This window comes from Hylobates moloch, unplaced genomic scaffold, assembly GCF_009828535.3.
Source record: "Hylobates moloch isolate HMO894 unplaced genomic scaffold, HMol_V3 SCAFFOLD_2, whole genome shotgun sequence".
NCBI lineage: Eukaryota > Metazoa > Chordata > Mammalia > Primates > Hylobatidae > Hylobates > Hylobates moloch.
Genome location: NW_026652277.1, coordinates 72,712,759 through 72,730,625, shown reverse-complemented (window position 1 = coordinate 72,730,625; position 17,867 = coordinate 72,712,759). Strand labels below are relative to the sequence as shown.

At 35.2% G+C, this 17,867-nt stretch overlaps 1 protein-coding gene across 47 annotated transcripts in view; it reads right to left on the bottom strand.

Moving 5' to 3' along the window:
- Positions 1-17,867, bottom strand: part of ADGRL3 (adhesion G protein-coupled receptor L3) — an 866,327-nt gene that overhangs the window by 381,994 nt on the left and 466,466 nt on the right. The gene's annotated exons all lie outside the window — the stretch shown is intronic.

Sequence of the window (17,867 nt, the reverse complement as noted above, 5' to 3'; positions counted from 1 at the left end):
GTATAAATGGATTGTTTGTAGCACAAAGGATAAATGCTTGAGGTGATGAATATCCCATTTACCCTGATGTGATTATTACACATTGCATGCCTTTTTCAAAATATCTCATGTTCCCATAAATATACACATCGACTATGTTCCTACAAAAAAAAATAAATAACTAAATAAATAAATACATCTTTCTAAGCCACAGAAAAAGAAAAAAAAACATGAATACAAACTTGTGCACTTTTGTGGCAATTAGGCTAAACAAATCTAAATTGATTAATTCATAGGGAAAAACAAACATGTTGAAATTAATTATAATTCTGAAAAAGATACCCATATTCACAGTGGACTAATTACTGAGAATTTCACGCAGAAACGTTCTAAATTCAAAAATTTATCCTTAAGTATATTTTCTATAAAAAGCTAATGGTTTTTCCTACCCATAATATTGGCACTAACTCTATAACATGAGATACTCTAATTATCCCCTGTGTTCTATGTTCTTGTTTATTCATTTCAGAAATATAATACCTCAGGGCTAGATTCTTCTGTTAATTCCTTAAGGAGATGTTCTGTTCTCTGATGTGACCTCAGAATACTTGCAAGGATACTGGCAACATAAAGAGCATCTAGAGCAGAACTCACTTTGATTTAGTGTAAAAATACGTTGTGTTTACCTGAGGCTACCATTTATTTGTCAGGCTTAATGGGGATTTTATTTAGTCCCTAAATTTGATTCATTAATGAATGTCTTAAACTGAAAAATATATTGTGTTATCAGTGAAAGATGAATAAAATCTAATACTCCATACTCATCAGGCAATTTAGCATTAACAGCTAATCCTGAGGGTTAACAAGTTATAAGGTTTTTGTATGTCAGAGGCTGATGATCAGACAAATGTATAATAACACTAAGGTAAATGTGGCTGTCCTCACACATGCACCACAAATATGTTATCTTGCTGTTTTGGTGTACTCACACCTTCTTAAAATAGTAGATCTTTCATATTACAAAGAAATTATTTGAAGAAGCTCTTCAAGTGACATGTTTTTAGCAATTAAAACAATACAATTTTCATATTACACCTTGAATATACAACCTCATAAATCCATCTCAGGTTTTTAATACAATAGGCAGGGATATGAACTCATAAAGTTATTTTTGTATTTGTTATAGAAAAATTAGCAATTATCAGGAACACATTCAAAGTAGACATAATGGAAAGGTGGCACTATAAAATTTAATATAATGTAAATATTCTGTAAATGTAATATTAATTCTAATGTGTGAATATTTATACATATCTCCTTTTCTTCCTATCTTGGTCTACAGTCATTTTATTCCCTATTATTAACCTTTTTAATTACCATAGCTCTAATTTTAAAAAATGTATTTAGAAGCAATATCTACTCTCGTAATTTTCAGATATAAACAGGCAACTGTAAATATTTTATTTAAGTAATCAATGTATGATATAAACAGATCAGCTTACTACTCATGTCTGACCAGAGCATAATAGTCAAAATTTACAATTATGGAAGAATATGTTGCACAGAAAGTTGTGTTGAATCAATAAGGATTTCAAATGGTTATGTTTATATAGATTAGATAAGAAAACATAACCTGGAATCTATACACATCCATCTATCTACCTATCTATCTATCTATCTATCTACCTACCTAAAAATGCATCGACAAATTTACATATTATATATTATCAAGTTGTAAATTACTAATTATTTATCTATATGTAAGAAAATTATAAAAGCAACGATCTGTTGTAAATATTAGTTACCATTGCGAGTTCCAAATAGCTTATTTCATATTAACCGAAGATGAGTCAAGAAAGCCTTCTAATTAATGAGATAGTGTCTGTTCGGTGGTATATAAAACAAAAAATGTTATGCCTATAATATATTTATAGTCATTATCATCATTGTTCTATATAAAACAGCAGTAATTTATAACATTCACTTTTCAAAATAATTTATGATTCTATTACTATATCAAAAGTTCATTATAAATTATGATTATTAAAAAATAAAATGGAAAAAGGTAGATTCAATCTCTGGAATATTATTTTTATATAGGATACATTATAATATTGATTGTTTAAAAACTAGCTATATTTTGAAAACAGGAGTTTAAAGGTTCTGTCCTTTTCTTTGCTTTCTTTTTTTAAATGACTTCAGTTACTGTGAGTTAAAATGAAATTAAGATATAATTAAAGATTTGTAAACAATTTAGTCCACAAAGACTCCTTTTATAGTTATTTCAAAAATTTTAAAAGTAAATTCATTCTAAAATACTATAGATGAAAAAAGTGAGATAAAGTAATCTAATGTTCTCAAATGCTTTAGTTTCATTGTTTATTTTTAATGTAAACATAAATTAAAAACATGCTTTTCTGTATCCCTCTTACCTAATGTTTTGATATATGCATACAATGTAAAATGATTACCACAATAAAGCTAATTAACATATCCATCATCTTACAGTTATATTTTACTGTGTTGTAAAAGTATATAATACAATATTGTTAACTGCGGTTACCAGGCTGTATATTAGATTTCCAGAATTTACTCATTCTGCATTACTGAAACTTTGCACCCTTTGATCAACATCTCCCCATTTCTCCTATCTCTCTAGCTTCTGGAAACTACCATCCTACTTTCTGCTTCCAGAAGTTTGACTTTCTTAGATTCCACATATAAGAGGGATCAAATAGTATTTGTCTTTTGATGTCTCACTTATTTCATCTAGCATAATGTCCTCCAGGTTCATACATGTTATCACAAATGACAAGAGTTCCCTTCATTTTTAAGGCTGAATAATATTCTATTATATATTTATGTATACCACATTTACTTTTTATCTATTCATCTGCTGATGGCAGTTAGGCCAATTCCATATATCTTGTTTATTGTGAATAGTACTGCCAGGAACATGAGACTACAGATATCTCTTTAAGATACTGATTCATTTCTTTTACACATCCATACCCAGAATTAAGACTACTGGAACATATGGTAGTTCTATTTTTAATTTTTTGAAGTACCTACATACTGTTTTCCATAATGGCTATACCAATTTACATGTCCATCAATAGTATACAAGGATTCTCTTTCCTCTACATTGTCATCAACACTTATTTTTTGTCTTTTTGAACATAACTCTTCTAACAGGTATGCAGTGATATCTCATTGTGTGGTTTTGATTCACATTTCCCTGACGATTAGTGAAGTCGAGCACTTTTTAATATATCTGTTGGCCATCCATTTGTCTTCTTTTAAGAAATATTTATCATGTTTCATTGCTGATAGACTGAGTCCACTTTTAAATTAGGTTATTTGTTTTCTTGCTATTGAAGTGTTTAAATTCCTGATATACATTGGATATCAACCCCTAAATAAACGTGTAGACCAATGGTACAGAATAGACAGCCCGGAAATTAATCCACACGTTTATGGTCAATTAATTTTCAACAAATGTGCCAAAAATACACAATGAGGAAAGGACTGAATCTTCAGTAGAGGAAGCTGGGGAAACTGGATACCTACATGAAGAAGAAAGAAGCTGGATCTCTATCTCACATGATATACAAAAGCCAACTCAAAACGGATTAAAGATTTACATGTAAAACCTAAAACTATAAAACTATTAGAAGAAAACATATTTAAAAACCTTCTTAAAATTGATCTGGGCAATTTTGGGGGGAATATGACCCCAGAAGCACAGGTCAAAAAGCAAAAGTAAACAAATTGGAGTGCATCTAACTACAAAGCTTCTGCACAGCAAATAAAACAATTAACCAAGTGAGGACACAAGCTACAGAATGGGAGAAAATACTTTTAAACCTACTTGTCACTTTCTGAGATGAATTATGCTACCCTCACTTTTACAGAAGACGGAATGAAGATGTTAAATGGCTTTTCAGACTCTCAGTAATCAAATAATAGTCAGTGGAGTCCAGAACAGTGGCCTGAAACTCATGATACTGCTGTCTTGTGGGAGAATGAGTCATACATTTCATGGCACTCTGGGACCCTGATTTAATCCACCCTGACCTGACTGGTTCTCAAGAGTACTATGATGATCTGATGAAATAAAGACCATCTGCGAAATATCTGAGTGACCCAGAATTCATTCAGTCATGATGTAGATCAGGCATTATATAACCAGGCCCTCACAGTTCGAATTGGCATACAGAAATTGGAAAGATAAATTTCAGAGCATAGTAATAGTATGATGCATATTTATTTATATATAGACTTTTCCACAATCAAAAAGATATGCAATTTTAATTTAACCCACATATAAACCTCCAATTTACATGTAACTGTCACCTATTGATCATGTTTAATAAATGTTAGTTAATATGTTGAGTTCTATTAGTTATCAGCACTAATTTTAAAGCAATATTGTTTAATTCAAGAATGTCATATGATGACTGTCATAGAAGATACACATCTTCCCAAACCACAGATTAGTAATAGGAAAGATAATCATTTACTGTTAATTTGTCCATTTCAACATGGTTCATTGCAGTGTAAGTGTAGTAAGTGTGACAATGAAAAAGTCATTTGTGGGTAAACTTTTCCTCTATTTGCCACAACATACAGCACCATACAGTAAAAATGATATTGCTGGATTTACATGCATATTGACTATTCAAATAATTAGCCCATTTTTTCCTGCTAATTTCAGTAAAATTGAGAGAGGAGGCAGGTAGGGGCTGTTTAGGCAGATAAAGAGGGAGAGTCTCAGAAGGGGGACAATGCCTGCAAGAACACACCTATACCGCCCCTGTTATGTAGCTAGCAGGAGGGAATGTGGTTAAGAACTTCCTGTTATACCAAGATGCTTGCTCAGAAAGGACTTTCTAGTTGCCTATGCAGGCACAGACAAGGACCAAGGATATCCTACAATGACCCTGAACTCCTTATAATTCTATGAGCATTGTGACTTTTGCACCCCTGTGGGTTTCATTTAGGCACTCATGGGTAATCCAGATGGAGTTACTATGGCCAATCCCAGGCATACACAAACACAACACCCCTGGGGGGAACTTTACCCACAGAAGACTCTTTTTCTGACACATAAAAGACCTAGAACTCAGCATCATTTTTTTGCAATCATCTTTGGGTCCCCTCTTGCTGCTGAGAGCTTTTCTGTCACTTAATAAATCCCACTCTACCTTACTCACTCTCTGGTGTTTACATGCCTTATTCTTCTTGGTCATGGGGCAAGAATTTGGACCTTGCTAAATGAAGGTGTAAGAAGACTGCAACAAAATGATGTTTTTTTCACTTCCATTATACTGACAAAAATTAGCAGCCCACTATCTCATGTTCAATTATAACATACTTGTGCATGAAGCATATAAAAATAAGCCTTAAACATATTTTTTAAAAATTCTTACATAATAGACATATAAAGATGATATTAGTTGATTGCACAGCACTATAGATCTAACATGGTATCATTAAAATAATATATATATATATATTTGAGACGAAGTCTCGCTCTGTCACCAAGTTGGAGTGCAGTGGTGTGATCTCAGCTCACTGCAATCTCCAACTCCTGGATTCAAGAGATTCTTCTGCCTCAGCCTCCCGAATAGCTGGGACTCAAGGTGCGTGACACCACACCTGGTTTATTTTTGTATTTTTAGTAGAGATGGGGTTTCACCACGTTGGCCAGGATGGTCTCGATCACTTGACCTCATGATCCACCCGACTCGGCCTCCCAGAGTGCTGGGATTACAGCATGAGCACCGCACCCAGCCTAAAATAATTTAAGTAAAATATTGTAGTGTTTACATACTGGGAACGTAATTCACAGGGGTTCTAGGTTAATAAACCCTTCAATCATGAATGTTTATCCTGTTCTAAAGTCAGTGTACACAAACTATTCCTCAGAATGCTAAGAAACTTTTTAAGTGAAGTTTCAGTCATGTATAAAACTCCACTGAAAAGCACTGACTTTTTAAAGACAGGATAGGATAATGTTAAAAAATAGTGCCTCGTGCCTTTTTGGTAGCAAAATTAATCATATGAATTTATATTAGCACTTATTAAATAATATTTATACAAAAGCATGTGTTATGCAAAAACACATCCACTTAGTATACCCAAGAAGTTCATAGCATCTAACAGATGATGAATCAGTGCATGATTCATATAGGAAGATGGAATTATTCTCCAAGAGGAAAATATTTTACAGATATCTTATAATTTAAAAAGCCACATCATATTATATTAATGTTTAAAAATCTCAAAATAGTTTAGGTGATCACAGTAACTATGGGTTTTTAGTTCTCAGGATGGAATGCAGCAATAGAAGAAAACATAAATAGATGCATATATCAGTAGTATTTTGCTCACTGTCAATCAACTGAACAATTCACTATTTTCCTCCTCAAGACAGTAGCTTCCTTATTTTCTACTGCCTGTCATCCTAAGACTTGTTTATATGACATTCATTCTGAACTTAGAAGACCAAAAAAGATGAGACAACTATCTAATGGTAGAAAACAAATTATGTAGGTCATCAAGGAATCAACTAGATTTCAAATAAAAAGAGACTAAATGGCTACGAAATAAAAACATTAATCATGATTAAAAATAAAAGAAGTTCTCCCATATATATATTGTAGCCATACATTCAGCATTTATTAAAAAGTTTAATGATGTTGTCCACTTACAATTTAAGGGGCAATTTAAGAAGAGTTATAAAAGTAATAAGACTCCTAATCTGGCTTTTAAAAAAATTTTTTTTGAGACAGGGTCTCACTCCATTGTCTAGGCTGGAGTGCAGTGGTATGATCTTAACTCACTGCATCTTTGATCTCTGCAGCTCAAGCTATCCTCTTACTTCAGCTTCCCGAATAACTGGGACCACAGGTACACATAACCATGCCCACCTAACTGTATTTCCTTTTTGTAGAGATGAGGTCTCACTGTGTTACCTAGGCTGGTCTCAAACTCCTGGGCTCAAGCGATCCTCCCACCTCAGCCTCTCAGAGTGTTGGAATTACAGGCGTGAGCCACTGTGTCAGGTCTCCATTTTTTTTTTTTTTTTTTTTTGAGAAAATTGTTTGTAAATCATAAACTAAAAGTACTATAGCATCTTTCAGAGGACATTATGCCAATGCATGTAAATGAAGATCTGTGATTCATAAAGTGATTCTCTAGCTCCAATTCTTTCATTTCCTATATTCTTTTATTTCCTATATTCTTTTATATGTTACTTCACTAACATTCCTTTACCTTAAAGAAATATAATTTGAATCTAGCAAGTGAAAATATAACCAAAGAGATGCGTAAGGAAGACTGTGGAACCTAGGATATTGTATTCATTTTTTTTGTTGCTTCTATATCAAACTATCACTAACTTAAAGGCTTAAAAGAATGCAACTTAATTATCTTACAGTTCTGAAGGTCAGAAGACCAAACTAAATCTTGCTAAAACCAAGATGCTGGCATGGTTTGTTTCATAAGGAAGCTTTTGGGAAAATCTGTTTCTTTCCTTTTTTCTAGACTCTAGAGGCTGTGCCCTCATTCTTCGGCTTGTGGCCCTACAACACAGCACCTTTGCTTACTCATTTCTAAAGTCACATCACATTTCCCCTCTTCCAATCTTCCTATGTCCCTCTTAAAAGGACCCATGTGATTACATTTATGGCTCACCTTGATAATCCAAGATAATCTGCTCATCTCAAAAGCCATAAAGCTTCATCATATATGAAAAGTCCCTTTAGCCATATAAGATAACATTCACAGGATAAGATCATAATTCAAATATCAGGGTGGGGTGGGGGTCATTATTCATCCTAACACATGTAAGTAAAAAGACATATCGAAAATAGTGTCTCTTGGAGTGGGCACCTTGAAGTCTTACCTAGTAAGATGCATGTCTGCCAAGGAGCATGGCTAAAGTGGTCATTATTCCTGTAATGTACACTTATTTTCCTTAAAAGGCATGTAAGCCACATTTATACATATTATCCTCTAGTACAAATAAATGTTCTGACTTTAATTTGGTTAAAAGATTATGTTTGTTTGTTTTGCTTTTATCACGATGAAATTCTCAGCATACAAAGCATATTGCTATAGATGACAGAAATTGAGCTACATTTTAGCTGACCAAGAAAGGTAAACTTTTAAAGCATTTTATGGAAACTGGAATGTATTTTCAATTTGGACTTACATAAAACCTCATAAAACGTGAAATATCAAACATTGAGAAATTTTAACCAAATCCACTGATTTATATTAATGTTTCAGTGTTACTATATTTTTCTAGAAACAAATGAAAAATGACTCATGTTGATGGACTGAAATAAATCATTTTATTCTGACAAAATACAATTTATGAATTCTCTACCATATTACAAGATCTTATTTGCCTATGCTCTAAAAATTTTCAGTGGCAATTTAAAAAAATACTAACTTCTTTTGATTTTCTTACTATAAATGTATATTTATAAATGTATGAATCTTAAAGGCTTATTCCTAGGAATATATAAAATTGACTTAATAATATTCTGAAAATGTAGAAATGTGTTTGAAAATGTGGTAATCTTGCAAAGAAGTCTAATTTCCAAATACTCCACACACCTCTGGACAATATTTGATAAAACAAATTATCATATTCATCAGTCAACATCCATAGAATATTTCACAGAGCCCATTCCAAAAATAAAATGATTAGCTATGTCAGACACATGAGTAAAATTCATAGAAAGATGCATCCAAAATAAATGGAAATGTGCTTTTAAAATTAACAAGTTCACATACATTGCTTGGAAAAGCATTTCAGCCCTGCCTTCTGTACCAGTGATTTCTAAGCTGTAATCTTTCACTAGCTAAATGCTTTATCAATGGCCAGATAAAATGGTAAAAGGTTTTCATTTAAAAATAACCAGAATGGCATCTATATTCATTTATTACTATCTATTTGTAGCAGCATTTTATTGCTGAATATTCTTTATTTGTATGTATGGTTAACCAAATGAGTTGGAGTATGTGCCTGAATTCATTATCTGAAAGTGCAGCAAACAAAGATATTGCTTATTTTCACCTAATATAAAGGAGCAATATGTTATATGCACCCTATATATCGCATATGTTATATAATATACTACTTTATTTCTCTTAAGTTAAAACAATGTCCATTTCACTGTGAGTTAGTTAGGATATTATTATCTGAATCCATTTTACCAGACCACTTACTATTCTACTCTTTTTTCCTTTCTTTTTTTTTTTTTTTCATCTGGGACAGATTTAATTCATTATACTTCGATGGAGTACTGTAAGGCATTCTTTTCTTTTCTGAGCAACAAAAATGTCCTCTCCGCATGACTGGGCTGAGACAAGGAATGTCATACTGAATCATTTAGTTAAGACATTTTTCTTTCAATATGTGACATTTCCAAGTTAAATGACTTATGTATGTTTGAAAAAAGGAGAAACAGAATCAAACCTTTAGGAAGAGAAATGGAAAGAAAAGGAACTTTTACTAATACTAGATATTGAAGTCAAGTAACATGAAAGCCTTTAAAAAGAAAAATATAAGATGAGCTAGGAAAAATGGCTTTGACTTCCTCATATTTGCTTGTAATAAAGTTGTAAACAAAAGCGAAGGAATAACTGTGTGTGTGCATGTGTGTGTCTGTGTGTGTGCATATATACTTAGCTGTTAAAAAAGAAAAAATTACCAAAACAGGAATGCACAACAGAGGGAAATGAAGTCTGGCACCTAACTCTGTCATCTACAGATTTTTGAAGAGTGCAGTAGTAAGTTATACTACATAAAATAATCTTAGTCGTCTTCATGCTTTATAAGAATAATGTAACAGACATGGCATAGCATAAAAAACCATGAAGCAGAGCTCAAAAATGCCAGTGACTGAAGACAAATAAATCTCAAGGCCCCCTTTCTCCATACATGTTTTAGCTCCCACTTGCTACTGAGTCTAGTCAGGCTGACTCTGATGTATTAAGTCCGGTGATGACTTTAGAGAGACACATCTCAATCCTGTATCCTACTGCTTCAATTTATGGTATCACCAGTAAGCAATAAATAGAAATCTCATGGCATTTCTATCAGAATGCTTTAGACAAAAACCAGCCAATGTAAATAAAAGTGGCTTAAAAATAAGAATCATATAATTTTGCATATTAAAAATTGAAAGGTGGGTTGGTTCTAAGTTGATTAATTCAGAGATTTAACCAGAGTCATTCCCATGGCTTGGATTTTATGAAATTCTATTGGATTTTTCTTATGGTCTTAAGATGGTTAAGACGGTTACTGCATTTCCAGGTATTACTTGGAGATGATAACATAATCAGAAGAAAGTAAAGCTATACCATGTTTTTTATTTTTTATTTTTTTATTTTTTTTAAGATGGAGTTTCGCTCTGTCACCCAGGCTAAAGTGCAATGGTGCAATCTCGGCTCACTGCAACCTCTGCCTCTCAGGTTCACCAGATTCTCTTGCCTCAGCCTCCAGAGTAGCTGACACTACAGACATCCGCCACCATGTCCAGCTAATTTTTTTTTTATTTTTAGTAGAGACTGGGTTTCACCACATGGCCAGGTTGGTCTTCAGCTCTTGACCTCTGACGATCCACCCGCCTCAGCCTCCCAAAGTGCTGGGATTACAGGCGGGAGCCACCGCGCCCGGCAGTTCTGCCATTTAAAGAGTAAGAATATTCTACACACAAATCATTCAGAAGACTACCCCTTAAAGAACATTGGCCACATGACTCACTGCCTATGGCATGACAACATATTTATGCCTAAAATAATCACATAAGGGGAATGATGTTTACACGATCATCTCAGGACCTGAGAGGCACGTGGTTGCCTCTTAAGGACCTGGCCACCTACAGGAGATGGAACAAATAGGGTTTTTCTAGCAAAGAAGAGGATGGGGGTTAGAGGATGGGTTTGTGGTAGGCAAACAACATTATATTACACAACATTCTCTCAAGTTCCCCTGTGTAATGAAAAGTACCTCATATTTAAGATACTATAAAGTTTGTACCACAATAACTAAGAACAAAAATAAACCTGAAACATAAAAAATATGTTTTCAGACTTAAAGAACAATTATTTTACTTTAAATGTGTATGATATGAGGCATTTTAGTGTATAGTCTGATTAAATACATTAAAATGAATCCCTACTACATGATCTTAGAAAGACATTAAAATGAGGCAACTCTTCCTTTATTGACCTGAAAAGAAAATCCATATTGAAATTTAAAATGAAAAGATTAAAAAAAAGTATTGTAGCTGTATACATGCATAAACGTAGAGAATGGCATGAACATATCTATAGCAACAGTGATTATCACTGAGGTGTAGGATAATTGTGATTTTCAGTTTCTTAATAATTTTTCTCCTGTTTTTAATAAAACAAATTAAACAGTTATTATTTCTTGATTATTCCAAACCACGTTTAAAATTTAAAGTGGATGAAATTCTTTCAGGACTATCTGAATTAACTACTCCATATTCTGATAAAATTTAATGCTTTAAGAAATTTTACATATTTTACATAACATCTACAGAATGCAGCCTTCATAGAAGTTATTTTTTCTGTAATATTTCCCAACAGTTTCTCATATATTTACTACATATCTCTTTGCCCCCAAAACATTACATTTGTTTTCAGTACTGAGCCTCTTTTTAGGGATACTGTGCAGTTATAGATCACCTAGGATGTCTGGCATGATGGGAATCTAGATTGCCACATGCCTAGGAAGCCAGAAAATATCATACACAAATGGATGACATCTGTTCAGTTGCTATAGGCCTTAAGATGATAACAGTGTTAGTTGATCTGTCTTAGAATGATTCTGATGACAACTTATGACATCTTGTAATAAGAGCAGACATTGTCTTCAGGGGGTGTTTCACATTTTTCTTTTTCAAAGTTGTGGTTTTTATTTCATATTTAAGAGAAACATAGTAAAATGGAACTATAATACTCAATCCTAAACAATGAATTATCTGAAACATAGTCTTCATAACTTACATATGAGTGAGAAAACCACCAACGTTTTAAAGTTTAGTTGAAAGAGAAAAAGGGAAAAAATTTGGTATTGTCACAGGAGTCTTGGGATGTCACTTTCCCATACAGAAACCTCTGTAGCCAGTGGCATGTTTGCCCGAGTTTTGCTCTGGCCTGCTGGGCTCATTCCTCCCACTTGACCTGGCAGGCTGCACTCAGCTTGTGCTACTGGCCTAGGTCCCAAACCTGCCTAGGGTAAGCCAGGCACAGAGTGGTGAGGGGTGTGTGAGCAAGCGAGCATGGGGTCCCATCCGCTGCACACCACCAGGCACACCGGCTGCAGTGGGGTAGGCACCTTTAGGCAGAAGCACAGGTGCCAGCTCCCAGCGAGGCTTTGGCTGGACCAAGCATAGTACAAACAGCTTCTAGGGCTGGCATCTACGGCTGGCATTGGAGAATGCAGTTTCTGTTGGAATCCAGAAACTTGGAGATGCCAGGAACTGCAGAGCTCCAAAGAGGGTGTCACAGCCCTGGCTCAGGGAGCTCCTAGGTCTGGGCTCCCTGAAGGGCCACAGCTATTCTCACCTTCTCTCTTCTCTCCTTCCCATCACCCACAATGTAGTGAGCAAGGAGTGTATTTCAGCCCTGCCATTTGGAGGGTCCCGAGTTCTTGTCCCATGTTCAGGAAGAATGAGGTACACAGACAAGTGAAGGGTGAGCAAAGCAAAGAGATGCTTTATTGAGTGACAGAACAGCTCAGAGGAGACCCACAGTGGGTAGTTCCTCTCCACAAGCAAGGTGTCCTAATGATTGTTCAGCTTTCAGCAGAGAGGAGACCCACAGTGGGTAGCACCTCTCCACAGGAAGGTCATTCCATTGTCTGCTCAAGTCAGGCGGAATCCTAGGGTTTTTATGGGATTGGTCCATGCGTGGCCAGAAAAAAACCCTTAAGTTCTCACTCCATTCTGCAGGCAGCCCAGCCCCCAGAACTCAGGCTGTCCTTGGCCTGAAGATGGGGTTTCACTGGGGACCACCCCTTTCCACCCAGAAGCCTGTCGGCCTCCTACTGCCATTAACCTGCCATCCATGGTGCCCATGGGACACAGGCTGTTCCTGCTGAGGAGTGCCTGCAGGCCCATGCTGAGCTACACTCAGCCCCCACCTTTGGCCTTCCTCCCATGCTCATTGGCACCCAAAGTCTGGAAGTGGCCAAGGCAGCAGGCGGCTGGTATGTCAGTGCTGCCCTGAGTATGCACACACCTGGGTGGGTTGCAACAGCGCTCAGGCTTAGCCTAAACTTTGCTCCAAAACTGGAGTGAGAAGAGGCCAGGGCAGTGGGAGCACACACTTCTAAGCCTGCAGGGGCAAAGGGTCTTCCCAGGCCCCTAAGAGTGCAGTAATGCCTGGGTCCACAGTCATGGCTGGGCAGCTACAGCTGTGCCTGGGAGGGCAGGGCTCCTCCTGCGCCTGGCCCTCAGGAACACAGGGATGCTTGGGTCTACAGCCATGGCTGGGAGGCAGCAGCTTCACACAGGGAGCATGAGGCTCCCGTCCTGCCGCCTCGGAAGGGAGCGGGACTTCCGTCTGTTCCCGGTACCTGCCAGCTCCGTGGAGCACAGCCCTGGCCTTGCCTCCCCGACTGTAGCTGGCATTATGGCAGTGGCCACTCCAGATTGGCTACCACTGCCTTCACTACAACCTGCTTTTCAGAAGGAAGAAATAACACTTAAAAGAATAAATACAAGGTATTTAGTTTCTAGTTTGCCATTTTCAATAATAGGCATTTGTTGCCTCTTACTGCATTCAGAACAGATAAATACTTAATGAATATTATATAAAATTTGAAGTTTTAGTCAAGGAACTTTTTTAATATTGATCCCAAATAAGATTACTAATTTTCTGTATTTTATTAGTTTGCTTTATAATTATGAAGTTAAAAATATGAAATATAAAGTATGAAATCAAATGCCTAATGCAATGTTCTGAAAGATATTATAATGAAATACACATGATCTCTATGTCTTGAACTTCAGAAATAAAATATTAATCAATATTAATATTAAGTCATAACACTGTTCTTTCCTTTAATAATTGTTTCCTTTAAAGAGACAAAGTTTCATAAATATTTCTGAGAACTAACAACCACACAATGAAAATAATAATATTTGTATGAATACCTACTATGTAGTAGACTTTATTATTCACATATGTTACTTAGGAGAATGCTCTGATATAAGGCTGTGGTTTTCAATTTTTTCAAGAATATAGTCTCCCTTTATTAAGAAACCATAATTCTACTACAGGATAGTAGTTAGAGTTTTATTAGTTTTTGATTGAAAAAGTCAATAATGGAAAGTGATCATTTTATCTTTACTATTTTTAAATGGGTCTATTCTGTATTATTCACAACAGATTGTATGCATATTAAAAAAATGCAATATGTGCAAATGTCAGGATATTGACAATGCTTAAAATGTGAAATAATTTTTAAAAACTCAGTCTAAAGCAAATAGGTTAGATATCATTAGTGAATAAACTCAGAAGTCTACATTTAATATTGTGAGAAACAAGACAAGTTATGTAACCTCTCAAGGCCTTAATATTTACTTATTTGTAATTTTAATCAGTGGTTATTTTGAAGTAATAACATATAGGACAACATAACATACAACCCAGTTGAATATACATATTCAGTAAATGATGGGTTACTGAATCTAAGATATATGATCATACATAAAAATAGTAAAAAGTAAGTTATTTGAAAAGGTATAAACAAAACAGGCTTTCTAAAGAAAATTGGTCTAATTAATGTTTATAATGTAGATTCTAAATAAAATAAAATGATTACACAGGCAACCAAGTAAAGTATTCTACATCCAAACCACGCAGTTTCATTTTTGATCAATTGGGTTTAATGTGGAAAGTTACTCAGAAGAAAGACACCTCTTAGCACTATAAAAATCACTTTTCTTCCTTTACACTGGCTCACCATCTACTAAGATTATTAATGCATGGTAATCTTTATATCACTATGTCATTATACTTTATTCATCAGCAGCTTAATTAGAGTACTCTTGATTAACAGAGACAAAAATAGGAAACCATTTAGTTAGGGAGAATTGGCCTGTACTTTAAGACCATCTCTATCTCCACATAAACAATATTTTTGGCTTTAGGGAGATCTCCTTGCAAATAAATAATGACTAAATAAAAATCTATTCATTTAAAATAGATTTAAAAAAGGAATACATGTGGGTATAGCCAGAGAAAGTATGATTAAAATTACATATATGCTTTAAGAAAAAGATTCTGAATCAAAAGACAATTTTCAAAGTAACAATTGTGCAAGCAAACGACTTTATCCTTCTGAATTTTACTATACTCATGTAAAACAATAGGGACTGTAACAGAGCTTTACCTCCTTACATCAAAGTTAACCTGGTGTGGGAAACTGTAGAGGAAACGTAAGTATTTTATAATTACATAGTATCATAACTTCAAAAGAGGTCTCACTGAGGTATGCATACACAAAGAAAGACACTAAAAAGCCTCACACATTTTTCAGGAATATCATTCAACTACTAAAGCCTAAACTTTTAGATTCCAGCCTCTGTGGCATCGTGTTTGGCATTTGGTTAAGGTGTGTTCCACAAATTCATTTGAGAGTGTTCCCTGAGTATCTTTCTCCTCTGTCCTCCAATCAGTCCGTATCCTACGTGTGCTCCTCCTAATCTCTGGTGTATCCCTTCTTAACCAGCTTCACTACAGCTTTTTTTTTTTTTTTTTGTAATCTTCACTTGATTTTCATGACCCAGCCTAGCATGAATACCAGGCTCTTCATAAGTAGTCTCTATATTCTGATTAAATTGAGTCTCTGGTGGTTCTAAAATGGGAAATGCAAAATATAAATATCTGAAAGTGAATATGTAAGCTATAATTTCTTTCATTTATATTTTATAGATACGCATGAGGAAATTAAGTAATTTCCCCAATTATGAACAATGAAGACCCTGGGAAAAGAACTAACTTCTCTTTGTTCTCGATTCAAGGTATTCCTGCTTCCTTTTTCTGTAGTAATGGGATAATATAAAGCCAGGTATTAGATATTATGTGACATTTTTAACCTTCGTAATCTTTTGTATCATAAGACCTGTTTTTTAAACAGCAAATCAGATTGTTCATTTAATCAACATGTATTAAAAGACTACCAAGTGTCCACTGCTGGGAACAAATATAAATTAGACATGGGACACGCTTTCAAGACCTCAGTATCTCTTAGAGGGGACAGGCATCTGGACAGGTTATCAGTATATGATAGGTTTAGTGCATTTATGCACAGATGATACGAAAATACATAAGGGTCACTACTACAGGTTGAATTGTAGTCCCCAAAAAGATATGTTTAAGAGCTAACCTCCAGGAGCTCAGAATATGGTGTTACTTAGAAATAAGCTTGTTGCAGATGTAATTAAGATGAGGTCACACTGGAATAGGGTAGGTCCTCAATCCAATTTTACCAGTGTCCTTCTAAGAAGAGAGAAATTTGGATGCAGATACAGACACGCACAGGGAGAATGCCATGTGGTAATAGAGGCACAGATTGGAAAGATGCAGCTGCAAGTCAAAGAATGCTAAGGATTAACAGCCACAACCAAAAGCTAAGAAGACGCAAACAATGATTCTTCCCTAGAACCTTCTAAAACAGTATCTTGCTGATAGCTTAGCACTTCTAGCCGCTAGAACTGTCAAAGTAAATTTATGTTAAGCTACCCTGCTTGTGGTACTTTGTTACAACAGCTCTAGGAAACCAACACAGGTCCCTAACCTGGGCAGAGTAAGGGCTTTCAGGCCAGGTTTCCTGAAGGAGGAGACTTCAGAATTGATTGTTAAAGGACAAGGGTCAATCAGCTTGATGAAATGAATGAGGGTAGAAACGGCATGGCAGGCAGATAAAAAGAGAAAGGAAATTGACACAGGATGGTAATGTAGTGATCTGGAGGTCACTACACTCTTAGATTAGAAGGCACAGGCTGAGAAGAGAAAAGGTTGAAAGGTAAGCAAGGCTCAAATATAGAGATTTAATATAACATGTTAATAACTAATAGTTATTAACACACATTGATCAGTTTCACTGTGTCCAACACTGTGCAATGTGTTTTCCTTACCTTATCTTGTGTAATCTTCAAAATGACTCTACTGGGGCCATTTAAGTGAAAAAAAAACTAAGGCTTAGAGAAATTATGTTATTTATGTAAAGGTTATCCAGCTAATAATTATATGAGCCTGGACTGATATAGTTGATCATATGGAATCATAGAATATGTTATAAGCAAGGAACAATACGGTCTCACTGCTTTTGATCCAGGTAAGCCTGTCATTTTTGTAGAAAATGAATCGGTACAGTACAGGCCTGAAGGCATAAGGATCTCATATTGGAGATGGAAAAAATAAGTGAAGTCAATAAATATTTAAGATGGAAAATTGGCAAGTCTTAATAATTAGTTGAAATGTCAGGAGTTGAGGGAGGGAAGAAGGTGGGCTCCAGCTTTGGAATATGAATTGATGGTGGTGTAACCCATGAAGAAAAGGAATACAAAAAGAAGCATAAATTATGGTGGACTGACTTTAGGAAAATGACAGATGAATTACTGGTTGTGTGTTGATTTGCATACAGTAAGAGCACTGCATTGCTGCTACCAAACCTCCAGTGTCTTTCATCAAGCATTTGACCCTCTGCAATACCATGCTAGAATGTGCCATGGGGGCAGATAGAAGCACTCCTCTCTCTTCCTCTCCAATGTTTATTGCAGTCCCTAAGAGATTTAATCTAAATCTCAACCTCTGATGTCAAAAGG